The 16,391-nt window shown below is 42.0% G+C and overlaps 1 protein-coding gene across 2 annotated transcripts in view; it reads left to right on the top strand.

Annotated features, from left to right (window-relative positions):
- kiaa1217 (KIAA1217 ortholog) overlaps window positions 1-16,391 on the top strand; it is a 120,402-nt gene that overhangs the window by 20,476 nt on the left and 83,535 nt on the right. The window contains exon 1 of one of the 2 annotated variants that reach the window (XM_075452109.1): window positions 8,357-8,373. The exons of the other annotated variant lie outside the window; for it this stretch is intronic. The gene's annotated coding sequence lies outside the window, so the exon portion shown is untranslated. Of the gene's footprint in view, window positions 1-8,356; window positions 8,374-16,391 lie in introns of those variants that run through there. 2 annotated transcript variants of the gene reach the window in all.

Genomic DNA, 16,391 nt, shown 5'->3' with positions numbered 1-16,391 from the left:
CGTCCGGGGCGTGCATACTACATCGGCAAACTGCGAGTTTTATGAGTTTTATATGTTTTCCCTGTTCCCATGGATAGACAGATATCCACCCCCAAGACGCTCGTGAGAACGCAGATAAATTGTGGAGGAAAAAAACGGACATCTGCGTTTATGCTTCAGAGCGTTGTCGTGGGCACGTAGCCTGAGATACAATAACAAATTTGTCTTACAACTCATAGAGGAGTTGATTTAACTAATTAGCTCTGCTCCTGGTGGACGACTGTGGTCATTATTGAAATGAACATATTGTGCCCGTGTCATTAGGTCAGCACAGTTTTAAGATGTCTTTTGCAAAAGTGGACACTCCCATTGTGTGCACTTTGATTTGCAACCACGTACAAAAAGGATATGATTTAGTAAATATGGGCTTGGTCTTAAGATACTTCCTGCCTTTTTAAAGGTACTGAGCATGAATTGATTTTAAAATTCAACTTGCACACATGTGGTCTCCAATCAACTTTAAATTGGCAACATGCATGATTCAGTGGACAACTGCAAGAAACAAACAGTTCAGGAGTTTGTGAAGGAGGCAGAACTGACATTAGAATTAAATCGTTTAGCCCTAAACCACAAAGGGTGAAAAAAAGAATTACCATTCATAATACCTGGATCTCGTATTTTAGCCATATATCTTCTCGCACTCGGCACACACAGAAATGACCGCATGCTTGGATGCATATATAACTGAACCTGCAGTACTGTAAGACTTTGCTTAAAAGCTGGGTTCCTGTCAGGGTTTTTTTTTAAGTAACACATTGGATGAAAGTTGATTAAAAAAAAAAAAGAAAGCAAAGTTTGAGAAATGAAATCCTTCATTTAGAAAAAAAGGCGTTTATGTTCACATGATGCGACGTTCCCTTTTTTGAGAAAGAGGTAATACACTTAGGAGAAAGATGAGTCACCTTTCACAGATAAGCTAGGCATGTGCCAAAGTGAACTGCTCGCTCAGATGACTGATCACATGGACGATCAGCTGTGTCCGCTTCTACATTGCGACATTTCAGAAGTTCCCCTCAAATTCGCTTGAAAATGTAAAGAAAGCATGAATAAGATCAGTACCACATGAACATGAGGTTGTAAGTTGTTTTTCTTGTTTTTCTGTTCATTTGACAATATGGTAAAACTAATATTCTTGGGATTTACTATAATAGGTTTATATGCTATCATGTTAAAATAAAAAATAAAAAACACTTGATTTTTTTATTTGTTGGGTACATTGCTGTTTATCACCCTCTGGATGAAATACTCAGTTTTAGCTCTCGTGTCTCCAAATGTTGGAAGGAGGGAGGATCCCTCAAACTTTTCAAGTAGTTTGAAATGAACAAACATGATTTCAAACTTGAATTTGGGGGAAATCGTTAATCATTTGTCATAAATGTTCTAGAGATTCAAAAAACTCTTTGCTGTCATTTAAGTTTTAGTATCTTACCCAGAGGACATGGAAATGGAGTGGGCGGGCTTTAAAGCATCTAGCCATCTTATTGTAGTTATTAGTCATCAGGCGAGTCAACAGTAACAGCCTTACAGCAACAGCTGTAGATAATACTCAAGACAGCACTGCAGACTGGGCAGCCATCTCTTTTGACTTTTTGAATGACTGACAGACCCCTTTTTTTTTACCATGTTCAGTACAGAATTTATGGACTTGATGCAGCAGATAAATTGCAACATGTTTGGTAACTTTTCCCAGGGAACAGCTGCATCTTAAAACTAATTGTTCACAACTGTCAGCGAGTCTCATCGTCTCTTTTCTGCCTTTTGAGTCACTTTTCTTCAGCAGGGATTTTGGAACAAGTAACAGCTGTAAATACAGAGGAGACTAGAGGATTTCATATTGGAAATATAAAGGCAGACTTTGTTGTTGATGCCAAGTTAAAATACTGTTTGTTCGAGAGAGAGGTTGGATTCAGATGTTTGTTTCATGAGTCTGTGAGTTAATATAAAGTCTCTGATGAAACATTGATTTTTTTTTTTAGCTCGAATAACAAATTGTTTTCCATAACTTTCTAGTTCGGCTATCGCCGCGCTGAGAGTTTGACTGAAGTTTACCTCCGTTTGACAGGCTTTTCAGGGTAAAATCAGCCAAACCTACTCTGAACATTGCACCTTTTTTGCACTATATATGTTCCATGCAGCTAAAAACGAGAGGAGGGGGGTAAAGAAGGCATTGCAACCTATTGTAAACCTGCATTTTTTTGAAGAAAAAAAGCCGCAGTAGTAGTGATGGACCCCGTTACTGTTTGTGTCTGCATTTTTGTTGAGCTTCACTGATTCAGCGGCTGATATTGAGTGAATGTTACACTCAGTAATGACTCATGATATGGTTGGGAGCAAGCTCTGCGATGGAATGTAGGAAAAGAAACATCCAACCCCCAAGGGCTTGGAAAACATACTCAACCTTAATCCAGCAGAGAGGTACACAGCCCACCCCTCCCCTCCTCAACGGCCTCATAAATCCCACTACCCCATGTCCACCTCCAGCCTGCTTGTCTTTTATGATTAGTCAGTCAGTGGTAAGTTAAAGCTGCTGTAATCAAATTTTTGTTGTATTAACGATAGATCAAATGTGACCAATGGTTAACGACTTTGCTGTTTGTTTTGGATTAGTCTCAGAACTCATTCAGCATTGTGTTTAACCACAGCTGTTTCCAGAAAATAAGCTAAATGCCTGTCAGTAAACAGATGACTCTCCAAGATGACGATCATGTGGTCAAAACAGTGAAACATTAATCTGATTACCGTAGTTGAAGTGATGGAATGTGATCATTACAGTCATCCTGGCCCGGTTCACATCTGGCTTTAACACATATCTTGGGTTATATGGTGACGTCTCTAAGCACTGGGGTACACTCTGCTGATATTAGCCAATAGTTTTGCATAAAGCATAAAGCAGTTTAAAATGAGTTACTGCGTTGCCTCTGTACAATCGTCACGTTCAATGAATGTTGTGTTTTTTTTTTTTTTCATCTTTTCAGGTTGGTAGAAAATAATTAAGAGTTAATGCAGATTTCCTCCTGATTTTCATTCATTCCAGTTAGTTTCAAGCCTTTTCGCAGCTTCTTCAGGAAAAAGTAAATGGACCTCCTTAACCAATATCTTTTGTTTTTATCTACGTTTTCCTTCAATTTCTTCTTTAGAGATGTCCTAAGAAAAGCCAATCTGCTTATGGCTACAGCTACACGAAAACGTTTTTCACTGTAAACGATACTTTTGCTTATCGTTTGGCTGTCGCGGCCACACGGAGCCGGCGTTCCCACTACCCCAAAACGATAGTTTTGGAGAACGGGTTCCAAGTGGGAAGATCTGAGAACGGCGTCGTTTCGTTTCCATTGTTACAGCCAAAACGGATTCGCCAACGCCAGTGACGTATACACATACGTCAGTGACCAGAACAAAAAGCGGCTTCCATTCAAAATCCGGAAGAAGAACACAACACAACAAGGACAGACAGCGATCATCATGGACCCCACAACATTGATAGCAGCACTGCTGCAGACACTGCTAACTACAGCGGCATTGTTGAAGGAACAACGTGAGCTTCGCGCTGGTAGAAGTAGGGGCGTACACGCATGCGCATTGCTTCTTCTATTGTTCTGGTGTAACCGGTGGGGGTCGCTTACAGCGCACCTAGAGGTGTTTCGTGTGTACTGCATCGTTTTCAGCAAGCGTCGCGTTTCCATGTGGACACAGAAGCTTTCCTGTGTGGTTGCAATAATTTTCGGACCCGTTTTCAAAAAAAACATTGTTTCGTTTTCATGTAGCCGTAGCCTAAATTGGCAAGAGCTAGTGTACTCACGCAAATTAGTTGCAAGCAGCTACATGCATTATATTATAACATTATATTCCTCAACCACCTCCACTTCTTCTCCCATGATGGAAACAGGGTTTGATCTGACCCTGTTTCTCCTGAAATCTACAATCATCTCCTTTGTTTTGTTAACATTCAAGATGAGATGATTGTTCCCACACCATGCCACAAAGCGGTCCACCAGCTCTCTGTACTCAGCTTCTTGTCCATCTCTGATACACCCGACAACTGCAGAGTCATCTGAATATTTCTGTAGATGACAGGAGTCTGACTTGTACTGGAAGTCTGAAGTGTACAGAGTGAAAAGGAATGGTGAGATTACAGTCCCCTGTGGTGCTCCTGTGCTGCTGATCACCTGGTTAGACACACAATTCTTCAGTCTGACAAACTGTGGTCTGTTTGTCAGGTAGTCATTAATCCAGGTGATTGTTGAGGCCTCCACCTGAGTCTTCTGGAGTTTCAGACGAAGCAGATCAGGCTGAATTGTGTTAAATGCACTGGAGAAATCAAAGAACACGATCCTCACTGTGCTGCCTGCTTTGTCCAGATGACAGTGGGTTTGTTGAAGCAGGTGTATGATAGCGTCTTCAACTCCAACTCCATGGCGATAAGCAAACTGCAGGGGGTCCTGATATGTGCTGGTTTGCTTACACAGGTGGGTCAACATTGTTTACATGGCAATGGTGGACCAAACCAAGGACTTTTTACATGGTTTGCAAAGTTACCTGCTGAGTATATTGAAGCATCACAAAATGTTATGGAGTACGCTGTTGCTACATAAAACAACACTTAAGTAACACAGAACCCAGTGCAGAAAACTGTTACAAGATCAGCTGTCAGTCCTGTCAAACAAACTGCACACTGTACTATTTAGCTTTAATGTGTCTGTCATAAGAACAGTAAGTGAATGTGCCTCAGAGCAGGAGAGACAGTGAACAAGAGAATACGGTTACTCTGCTGGAAACTGTAATAATTATCTGAAAGTCTCATTAAAGCTCCATAAACCCATTGTTATTGTTATTAATGATTGCAGCTTTAAACTGTAATGTGTTTTTTTTTTCCAAGTTCTCTTCGGCTCATCAAATCCCAGTCTGTTTTAAGATACAGGCAGTTTCAGCACAAAAAGCAAACGCAGTGAGCTTAGGCTACAGCTCAGTTAATGTTGGTTGTTTCTAACCTATGCCCCTGGGTGTAATAATAGCAGTTTGATTGAAAAGCCAGTTAATTAAAGAAATACCGCAGAGGCTCTGAGACGACCCCACGGAGCCCCCTACCCTTCTTATATAAGCTGCACAGCCCTTCCTCCACACACACTTATCAGCCACAAGCAGCAAAAGTTGTGGGATTTCCCTGCACCGTCATATTTCTATGCAACCACTGGTCCCAATGTCCCACAGCTTGAACTTCTCCATCCACTTCATCCCTGGACTAGAAACAGTTGCTGGCAATTGCTGGCCTGAGCTTGCAAAGCTGTAGGGGCCGGCTTTGTAATTCATGCTTTTATTGCCGGAGCCGATTTACAAGAAATGAAACGATAATCTGTCATAAGTTTTGTTTTTTTGAAGTTGAAACACTTGCGGCAGATTGTTTGGTACTTTGAAATGCACATTCATTTCATGCCTAGATCGACATACTTTATAATCTACCAAATTGCACAAAATCACAGGCTTAATTAGGAAACGCAAATTATATTCATCTCTAAATACTATGTTATTGAAAGCCTTTGAACTGAGTTCCTGCTGTTTATCTACTGTACAGTCAGAACATACTTGAAGTCACGGAGACATCCAGTTGAAACAGAGGGCTTTCAATATTTTAAACATGCACGCTGATGCACAAATAGCCGTAGCCAACGTTGCCATTGCCATGGTCCCCCTTCTTACGTTTAAAGTAATCCTCAGTGTTGCAATTTTATAAACATAGTCAGCTACGGGGATGACACACAAATATAATCTGACACAATTCTAATATTTCATATTATGTTAATGTCTTCACTTTTTCTATCTTTCTGATCCACCAGATACGCAGCAGTTCCCATGAGGTTCTTAGCCCTCAGATTTTGTCAGCAAACTATTCATTGGGAAAGTATGTAGGTCAATCTGCTTTGCTCTTTATCTAGAGCCACACAGATCAGTGGCAATGTGATTAATATTTAATATCTATATGATTAGTGATGGCTGTTGTCATGTTCAAAAGGTTTAGTAGTGTAAAAGGCAATAAGTGGGGGAGGGGAGGCCTTGTGTGTTGGAATTTATCCTCCACAGTAAATCTCTGTGTAAAATTCTGTGTTTAATCACGCCCCGCTGTCCAAAAGTTTCAAACAGAGAAGTGGGCAAAACATGGCAGCGCATCTGACTTCTCAGTTTCATGATATCTGAGTGACACAGAATCAGTTTAGAGGGAAAAAAATGTCCCTCGTGCAAAACTAAGTCCATGTGGACCGCTGCTCTTTCATAATGTGTTGTCTGAACACAGATGATCCTTTTGCTAGCAGTAATCCATTTTCTGGTGTTTAGTGAGTGAGCACGCAGTTGCATCCCTTTTGCGTTATATCACACGTCAGTTTTGCGTGCAGCGGCACATTACACAAGTGTCACGGGCTCAAAGCTGTGAAAACGGTGACCTGTGTGCAGAGTTAGACAAGTTTACGGGATTGTGCTTTGCTTTCCAGAATAAGCCTACGTCACCAGAATGTGTTCTGACAGCCATAAACTGACCGGTTCTTGTGATTGTAAAGTTGCCATGAAATGTTTCTTTTATCATTCATTCAAAGTTGTTGTTTTTGCTCTTTCTGTGTTGCCCCTGTCAACATTGATTCGTTCTTAAATAAGCTGCACTGGCTGTCACCGCTGTGTGCTGGAGTGGGCATTTCTAGGGTCAGGCAGCTGTTGTCAGCGCTATTCTAAAAGACAAGAAAATATTGTTTTTTTTTCCCTTTTTTTGCCAACACAAAGGACAAGTGTTTGGAAATCAGATCTTCCCGGCTTTTTCTACTTCTGCTCCCTATTTTTTTTTTTTTTTTTGTTACTGCCGATGTCTTCCGTGCAGCAGATTAGAATAGCCTCACTGTCTGCCTCATGCACACACACATGCACAAACACAAACACACACGTGCTGTGATTGTACCCTTCTTTGAACTCTGTAATTCTCTGTAAATTCCTCCGTAGAGTGTGTTGCTTTGTGCATGTGTGTGTGTGTGTGTGTGCATTCCTGCCTATGGTAGCCTGTACATCTCATCACATGTGAGGAGGACAGCCTGAATGGATTTTGAATAACTAGACTGAGAAAAAATGGGACGAGATGAAGCAGGGACTGTAGCAGAGTGTGGCTCGGAGCGGTCGGCTGATGACGTGAAGTGCTGCACACACATCTGGAACAGCTTATGCAGCTGCACCTGAAGAGAAGAGCTCCTCCGCAAAGCCTCTGCCAGCACTTTCTTGTTCCTCCTCATGCTCTTTTTTTTCTTCTATTTTTTTCTGGCGGTTTGTTAATCTTTTCTTCTCTGATTACTGCCTGCCGGAGCGCTGGGATGGTTTCCCGCTGTGCATCAGCAAGGAAGAGCGCATAAACCGAAGCGAGGGAGAAGAGGTGAGTCAAGAGGGAAGAGGACAATAACATGGGAAGGAATTATTAAGCATGAGGTAGGAAAGAGAAGTTCACAACCATACAGTAAGAGCAGCGGAAGAGGAGTGGAAGCAGGAGAGATTTACAGAAAAAGCGAGGGATGGAAAAGGAGAGAGAGTGAAAGACGGGGAGGCAAAGGGGGGGATTAAGAAGCCGGAATACCTTGACACTGGAGCCCTAAGTTTCTATTTGCATTTGGCACAGCACATCCTGTCACTCCACAGGTTTATCCACACATACATCTATTTACCAACACACACACTTTGCACACGCTCACTGTTTGCTTTGAAGGATGATCCCAGGAGGCCACGCCAGGAGAAGAAAACACCTTTCAAGGAGCTATTAACCCCCAGCCAGTTGCCTCCCACCCTGCTTCCCAAAAGTGCCCTCCCTCACTCCCTCTGGCCCCGTCAGCCTACCTGCACTAGTCACAACACGCTGCCGCTTGAGAGTCATACTCACTGAGACCTAAGCAAACCCCGAATGCTCTTGGGACACAACAGCAGTCACCCTGGCTGAGAAAGACTGAGGACCTTTCACTTATCTGCTCTCCTGCAGGATGTCTAAAGCCTCTAGGTTGGCTCGGCCCCCATCGACAGGGGCTGGATCTAAGCTGCCCTCCCCAAGGAAGGAATGCCCTGGCACACCTGGTGTGGCTGGCCGAGCGAGGGTGCTGACCGTGGGGGAGAAACTGATGAGGGCAGGTAATGACAGTGTCCTGAACAGACAGAAGCCTGGACCACCAGCTGTGCCACAGGACAAAGTACAGAGCGAGACCCTGGTTGAGACTCGGGCCCCTGGGCAGAGTCGAGGGGAGAAGGGCCAAAATATGGAGATGGTCCTTCCCAAGAGCAGAATTAGCCCACCGAAAGCCTCAAGCCAGCATCAAGGCTCCGTGCACAGTAAGTAATGAACAAGCTGTATATGATAAAATGAAAGGTAGCTTGTCTTTAATCGTCTTTTGACGCACAGCTCACAAGTCACATGTTTTTATGTAAAATTGTGGCATGTGCTCATTTAAAAATAGATTTGTTTGGTTATGTAAATACTGGAAATATTGTACTCATTGTTTTGACTGAACCTCTTGTTGCTAAAAATTTTTTTCTACTGAATTCTTTTACTTTTTTGGGTCTATGGGTCTTCATTTTATTCAACTTTATGGAGTGAGTCTTCCTCTCTGCCATTCCAGAAAGAATGGGATGAACTCGTCAAGCCTTTGTTACTATTTGGTCACACGGTCGTACATTTAAAAAAAAGAGGAATTGTGATGATCTTCAAGGAATTGTCATGTTGCTACAGACACCAGCAGGGAAATGAAATCAGCCCCTATAAATTCACATGAGGTTGCACCAGGTTCAGCTTCCCCTGTGCCCTCTGCTTGATTAACCCTGCTGTGCTAATATAGGGAATGTTTGTCCTGATGGATCTGAGAGGAACAACTTTGTGTGGCAACTCCCGCACTATCCCACTGAGTCGGTGTCTACTGGGTCTTATCATTCCCTTTTGATCTTCTCACCAGATTCCCAACCCTGCAGGGTGCTAGCTTGTATGTCTTGTCATCGCGCACTAAAAAATTAAACTTGACCAGGATTGTATGTCATCTGTATGACTAAAGATGAATTTGTGTGTTCTCTGTCTGTACTGTTAGTGACTGTTAAAAAATCTGACTGTCAGATATGACTGAGCTGTGAAATGTTTCCTGTCAGTCACTCTTCAATCACTGTTGACTGTTCAGCTTGTGGTCAAAGACATTGAATTGAAAGGGGAGTTTAAGTGTGGGGGTTATGTAGATCTAGCCTATACGGGGGAGACTTAAGTGAAAGAGTGACAGAAGGAGGTCAGGAATGTGAGCGGAGCATGCTGGGAAATCAACTGGTCTCAAGTTGTGTCTGTGTGTGAATCCCTTCTCGCTGTAAAGACAGGTTAGGGGTTATAAGGGGACGGGTTTGGACTGGAAACCAGATGTGCTCGTCTATGCGGCTTCCAGTCTCCTTTTTACACAAATAAATGGTCTTTCTGCAGAGCGGATTCACTTCGAAAGGCTGGGGGTCAGTTTCCCCTCAGCTGAAGTGACCCTCATAGAGATAATTAAACTTCTTCTTCCAGAAGATATTTGACCTAAAACTCATAGCTGAACAGAATTTGACTGAGGATACTCTCTAAATTCTTTAAGTATTTCGCTTTTTTGTCTTCTTGCACAGTGCTTTTGTCCTTCCTTGCTCATCACTGATTCTTTGTCTTTCTTCACACTAACACCCTATTTGCTTTTGTTTCTCCATGAGTCTTTCTCCTCTTCATTCCTTTTTCACTCTGTCATGTTTTGACGGCATTTGAATATGTTGGAAGATGCCTCAACCGCATGCACACACACACACACACATACACACAAAAAAACATACTCATAAGCTCACAAAAGACCATCAAAAAGAATACATTTACAGTACGATCTCTATGTTTTGCCTATGTCCTGCAGTGGATTTTCAAGTGTGATTTTTTTCTTTGGAGAATTGTATATTTCAGGACAGTAACTTTGAAGTTCTGCATTAAAAAAGCAGCGCTTCAACAGTCCAGTCTCTCCAGAAACTTGCAATACCATAGACTAGTTCCAGCATAGTTTGATACATGACGCTTTATTTTCACATGACATGCAGTGTCTTCACTTTAGACATTCGTTGTTCACTACACAAAGCAATGTTGTGTCTAAGTATTTGGATTTAAAATAGGCCAGTGAATTCTACTTTGGCCGCAGTCTAATGGGCATGTCATCATTTTCTCTTCTCATTTATGGCCCAAATACAAACAGAACTAGTTAATGTGGGGTGCTCTGACCGTACCAGGTCTCCATCTCTTGGTTAATGCCAGTTACAGTGCATAACGACAGCTAAAGCACAGGCCCACAGGGTCAAACAGAGCTGATGCACACTGCTGGCAGACAATAAATGCCTGTGACAGGTGACATTTCCACTGTGTGAAAACTTCGGAGCTGACTGCTGCTTGCCAAAGGACCCAATTTGAGTATTAAAGTGGCAGCTTCCACCAAGAGGGAAATCTGTTTGACATTTTCTGTCCAAAGAGGGTATAACATTAGTCTCAAGCATAAAGCACAGATTCAAGTTCAGCTTCCTTTTAATACTGTAAGACATTGCATGAGGCTACAGCTTAGCTATATTTTGCCAAAATAATTTTGGCATGCAGAATTTTGATTTATTTCACATATCATCAGCTTAAAAAAGCCAAAAGGGTGTAGATGGTCAGATATTAAACCCATATCTTGTCTGACTGTGAAAACTCAAACCGTCTAACTAAACTTTCAAAAAGATGTGGAACCAGAGGGGAAAACTTTGCAGCAACTGCTTTAGTAATATCTGTGATATTGTTCTTATTTTCTGTCTGTTCCTCAATTAAGAAAAGTGAGACTTTAGTGCTTTTTACACTGATAAAAAAAAATAAAGATAATTATATGAATAAATCCACTAGGATGTGGCTTTTGAGTTAAGTGGGAAAGCGTTTAATTGTCATTCCATCCCACATCAAATGCAGTAATTGTGGGTATTTATTGGCTCTGGCTCTAAACGGCACTGAACACAACACCTGGGAGAACTTGCTCATTTACGTTTAGCGACCATCATGTCTCACATGGAGGTCTTGAAGCTGACGGCAACAACTTATGGAAGAAACAAAAAAAAAGATTTTATCATCTGCAAGACAGCTGATGGCACGCTCTCAGTCATACTTTATGCAATCCAGTTAAAAGTAATAAAGACGTCTAATTATATCAGAGAGTTGTGAGTATCCAGAAATGTTGTCCAATACAGACTGAAAGATACAGTGTAATCCTTTACCTTGATGAGTAAGTGGTAGTTGCTGGATCAGTTTTACATGCCTTCAGCACACTGAGACGCTACTATTGGCAATGGGAATCACTTTGTTTTAATGGGTGCACGCAGGTTAAAAAATACAAAAAAAGGTTTAAATACATTGTGGCAATTACTGTTGCTGGTAAATTCTAAAGAACAGAGTAACCTGGCACAAAAAGACGAGTCAACAAGAGAACTCTGTGATGTACATTACATTCCACCCTAAAACTACTCCATATCCTTCCCATCATTTAACACAAGCCACCATGATTTCCTCATCATACCACACTAAGGAATATTGTAATCCACGGTGGTGCCATATGCCCCTTTTCCACCGCCGAGCTAGCCCTACTCTACCTGTTTCGATATAGTGCGACACTACATGGCACGGCACCAGTACCATTTCCTTTTCCACACAAACCGTGACCTGGAACTGGGCGGAGTCGGCCCGTTCACCACTAACGTGACGTCGGTTTCAGGTGACTAATAAGTGTCACCTCAAAAGTAAACACAACGATGGAGTGTAATGTGTAATGCAGTTAACAATTCATATTGTTTAGTTAAACCAAGCTCTTTATTAAAAAAGACAGTACAAAAGTAAACAGCAGGAGTTGTCTCAGATATAGGCATCGACGCCAGTGTTGGTGCCGGTGGAATGCAGATAGCAGCTGTTGCCTCAGCTGCAGATTGCGATGCCAATGTCGGTTCTGAAGCCTGCGGGATTGGAGGATCTTCGCTGACCTCAGCAACCGAACACTCATCGGTTGCACAAACCGAGTCTTGAGGAAAAAAAAATGAAAAGTGTGAACATACAAAACGCATACACGTAATCGCATAGGTGAGACACTGTGCTAGCCTTCCAAAACAGCGTTGTTTGCTAGCTCACTCAGAACAACTTACATGAGACACCTGTGTAACGTTTTACACAAGTTAAAGACTGAACATGTATTTGTTACGATATAAAACATGCATTTGTTAAGATATAAGCGTTGCACCAAGGGGATAAGAACAACACTTAACATTTTCCATCGCCTCCAACAAAGACGTCGCCGTATCCACGCCACTCTCCTTGCCCCGGTTCGCCGGGCGGTGACCGTAAATGCCGTCCATTTGGTCGTACCACTTCCATGTCTTTCTGTTTGACCCACTCCGGCTGTTGTGGTCCTTTACCTGCCGGTAATCGCTCTTCAGCTTCTTCAGTTTGTCTCGGCACTGCTGAGAATTCCGGTGATAGCCATGGCTAGCCATCAGCTTGGCTATATCCTGGAACACCTTCTCATTTCGTGTCGCTCCGTCCAGTTCCTTCTGTATGCGGCCACCACACAGAAAGGTCTGCACCTCGCTCATCGTCCATGGGTTGGCTTTCCTTCTCTGGTCTTCCATATTCGTAGTTCTGTTTACTCTCTGTTGCTCTCGCAGGTGTGTTTTCATACATGGCGGGTGATTATTTAAAGCTCCCCGAGCTTCGTCGCGTGTATGACGTAATTTCACCTGACCAATCAGTGGACAGCACTGATCACGTGACGTTTTAGTATCGGCTAGTACCGACTAGACCCACCTCTGAATCAGGTACTAGCCGGTGCTAAAAATCATAACGGGTCCCACCTTCAACTCGCGATGGAAAAGCTCCCAATCAGGGTAGAGTCGTACCGTGTAGAGCCGTACTGTTACAAAACTGTTCGGTGGAAAAGGGGCATTAGTGGTGCATACAGGACTCAGGACATGATGTAGAAAGTATGTTGCAGGAGTCATGGTTTTCAGAACACTGACGATGGTACACGAGGCTACCACCTTATCTGTAATTGGGATTTTTGTATTGATTATTTGGATGTATTTACAATATAACCAAAAAAGTGGAAAGCAGTATCGAACCAAGCAGAGAAGAGTACAAAGTGGAAAATCAGCATACTTGGTCACACGCCATGAATTCTGTGGACAAATACTTCCTGTAATTACACATGGGCTTTTTGACCATTTTCCACGCTTTGCAACAGGGAGACGGCAGTCCACACATCCACTTTGACTGACCGAAGCTTCTTTGGGTAATGTCTATAAAATTCCAGGGATGCAGGCATGTGTGAAAGCATCTTAATAAGGCAAGTCCAACCAGTTGATGAAAGCATCTGGAAAAATTAACGTCTGGAAAGACTTTGGCTGACAATGACTTAACCTTTCTCTTGCTGTACTATCAGTACTGACTATCTCCAAACATCCAGACTCTTTGCAGTCTAGACCAACATGAAAGTTTTTCATCCTGCGTATAACCACATGGGTCTTTTGATCCTGCGACCAGTCAGGTGGGACTTTGTCCTAGAGGTGCTCATATTCTGGATGACCTCACCTCCTGGTGATTGAGAAAGTAGTTTGATGAAACAAACCAAGGACGGGGTGGTTTTGTAGGCACAATAATGTTTTGCTGTGTCTGGCTCGTGCTTTTTTAAAGTTGTGTAACCACATCAGTATGTGCAGGGTTGCTTTGGCATTTTTTCAAATGTTAGAGGTTAGTGAGACATTTCAAGCCTTTCAGTCTCCTTGTGCGAGTCTGTCTGATGATAGCTGTTTTAAAAGCATGTGGATGGATGTGAATCATTGGTGACGGAACTGTAACATGCTTGTACATGCTTACTGCTCAGCACACTGTGCAAGTTTTGTTCACTCATTGTTAACACTGTATGAATTGTGTTTTTGAGAGACTGTCTTTTTTTAATTATGCCGCCTGACTTTCTTTTAGAAAAAAGTTGAAAGAAGAGTTCAATGGGGATGGGCTTAATGACCAGGATGTGATCACCCATTCCTTTGTCTCTGAAGCTGAGGGTAGGGATTACATTAATTGCAGTTTCTGTTTACTCTTAAAACCACCAGCTGTCCCAGGTTTTTTCATCTTTGACAACTTTCAGACAGGCCTCAAGGATGAATGCCAAATTATCCCAGAACAGCAATTGGCACACAGAACTGGAAAGTATTTTGTATTCATCAGAAATCTTCTCTATGACTTGACATATCTGTTTCACAACGTGATCATTCTTTGGGGCCTCTTGAAAGTGTTTTTTATTATGCGGAAAATACATTTCAGAAAATGAATTCCAATTACCTCCTTTTGTCAAACAGACTTTACTTTTTTGTGATTGACTTGATAAATTGATGTCTGTGAGTCGGGGGTTGATTTCAAGCCAACACAAAAGTACTTTTTTTATGGTTTCATATTATTTGCTCACAGTAATGTATCGCTGTTCTTAACCTTTTGCATTTGTGGTTATACTAATGCAAATTCTGCCAGCCAGAGGAAATAATTGAGCTCAGATACAGTTTGAACAATTCTCTGGAGTCAACATGAGTACACCCCACCCAAATCAGGGTACTGAAACTAAACTAGGTCTGCATTTTCCCCCCGTTCAGACCACACATTCTCTGGTCAGAGTTTCCCAAAAAGTTGTCTTGCCTTTGAGCTGGCAGTGGAGGTGCTCACAGAGGTTAATCAGTGTCAACAGAGAGCCGGCTTGAGGGAAATAACTCACACACTGGAACAGCACTACACTGCCCGTGCTTAGTCTGTGTGAATATTAATACATAAGCATCAGAGGAGCAGCTTCTTTGCTGTGTAATAGAGTGTTAAAAGGGCTAGATTAACAAAAACAGAAAGCACAACAGAAGCACAAAAGGCAGAAAATTAAAACTAATATTAATGTAAATATTATGAAAAGGAGGTATCATTTCTTATCCATTTCTGTCAGTACTTGTAACCTGCTCAAATATTTGCTTTCGCTGTGGTTAAAGATTTTGTCCCCCCATTTGACAAAATTCAATTAGGACAGTCTTTAAAAGTTTTGAATGAGCTTTTCCTCTAAATGCCACAAGGCCTTGATGTTTTCTCAGCTGTGGGAGACAACTTGCCTTTGTCCTTGGCTTGTCAATAAGTACCCAGAGACTGAAAAGCAGTCTGATGACTCATAACAAGACTAGGTGAGTTAATGCTGCACTCATGGACGTGGGGGTCTGTGTTCAGAAAATGAGTGGATGTGACTCATCCATCAAACAAAAACAGATAATAATTGGGCCACTGAGCAAGAAGAAAGAGCTTAAGTTATGTGACCACTCATGGGTGTCTTCTGTAAATCCTCCCAATTGGGACTGGTTGGTGTGTGATTTTATTTCGAGGTGTAGCTTGGGTCAGCGATGTTTCCTCCCGATCCTATCCGGTTCTTAAAGAGAGACAGCTGAGGGGATTGGGTTTCTCTGCATGTCAGATTAAGGATAAAACAAAATCCTTAATCTTTCTCGTGCCCGCCCCATCTTTCAGTCCCAAGGTTTTCACTTGTTGATGTTGATCTTATTTCATATTGCACGTCGTTTTTATTTCCCACTGTAGCATGTCGTTTGGCTTGATATCACAGCAAAGTCTTCAAAGCTAATACTGCAAATGTGGCATGAAATTCCCTTAGATGATACACTCATGACAAGATTTTTTTTTTTTTTTGAATTTCATATGTGTGCGTGTGTGTTCGAGCCCAAAGCCTAAATGTGGTTAATTCACCCAACTGAGGGAGTAAGCCTTTGCAAAGGCTCCCTCAGGGTTTCCTCTGAAAGAGCTGACAGAGAAATCAATATGTCTCCATTTCCCTTCTTACACTCTTTTGCCTTTCAGGCAAATGTGATGTGGTATGTGTATGTGTGGATGTTAGTGTGTGGGTTTGTCAATGTCTGTTGGTTTCCTTGCCTGTATGAGTGCGCATGAGTGAAAGAGCACACAAATTGCTCGATGTCCAAACTACTAAATACTCCACATTCATATCTTTATAGTTCAGATAATTCAAACGGAAAGTCTTGTCATGTTCTTAAAGAGAGACAGCTGAGGGGATGCATTAAATTCAAACTGATGCAAAATGCAATGGTTTGTATACAATTTAATTCCTAAATTTCATCATATAAACACAACAGTTTAGATATGAAAAAAACAAACAAGAAATTGGATTGTTCTGTGAAAAATATATCCTCATTTGAAATTTTGGTGCCAGAGTTTCATCTCAGAATCGTTGGGATGGGTCTATGTTTTCAGCTGTGTTGAT

The sequence above is a fragment of the Odontesthes bonariensis genome, chromosome 20, assembly GCF_027942865.1.
Source record: "Odontesthes bonariensis isolate fOdoBon6 chromosome 20, fOdoBon6.hap1, whole genome shotgun sequence".
Lineage (NCBI taxonomy): Eukaryota > Metazoa > Chordata > Actinopteri > Atheriniformes > Atherinopsidae > Odontesthes > Odontesthes bonariensis.
Note: the sequence above shows the minus strand (reverse complement) of the source record. Positions and strands in the feature narration are given on the sequence as shown.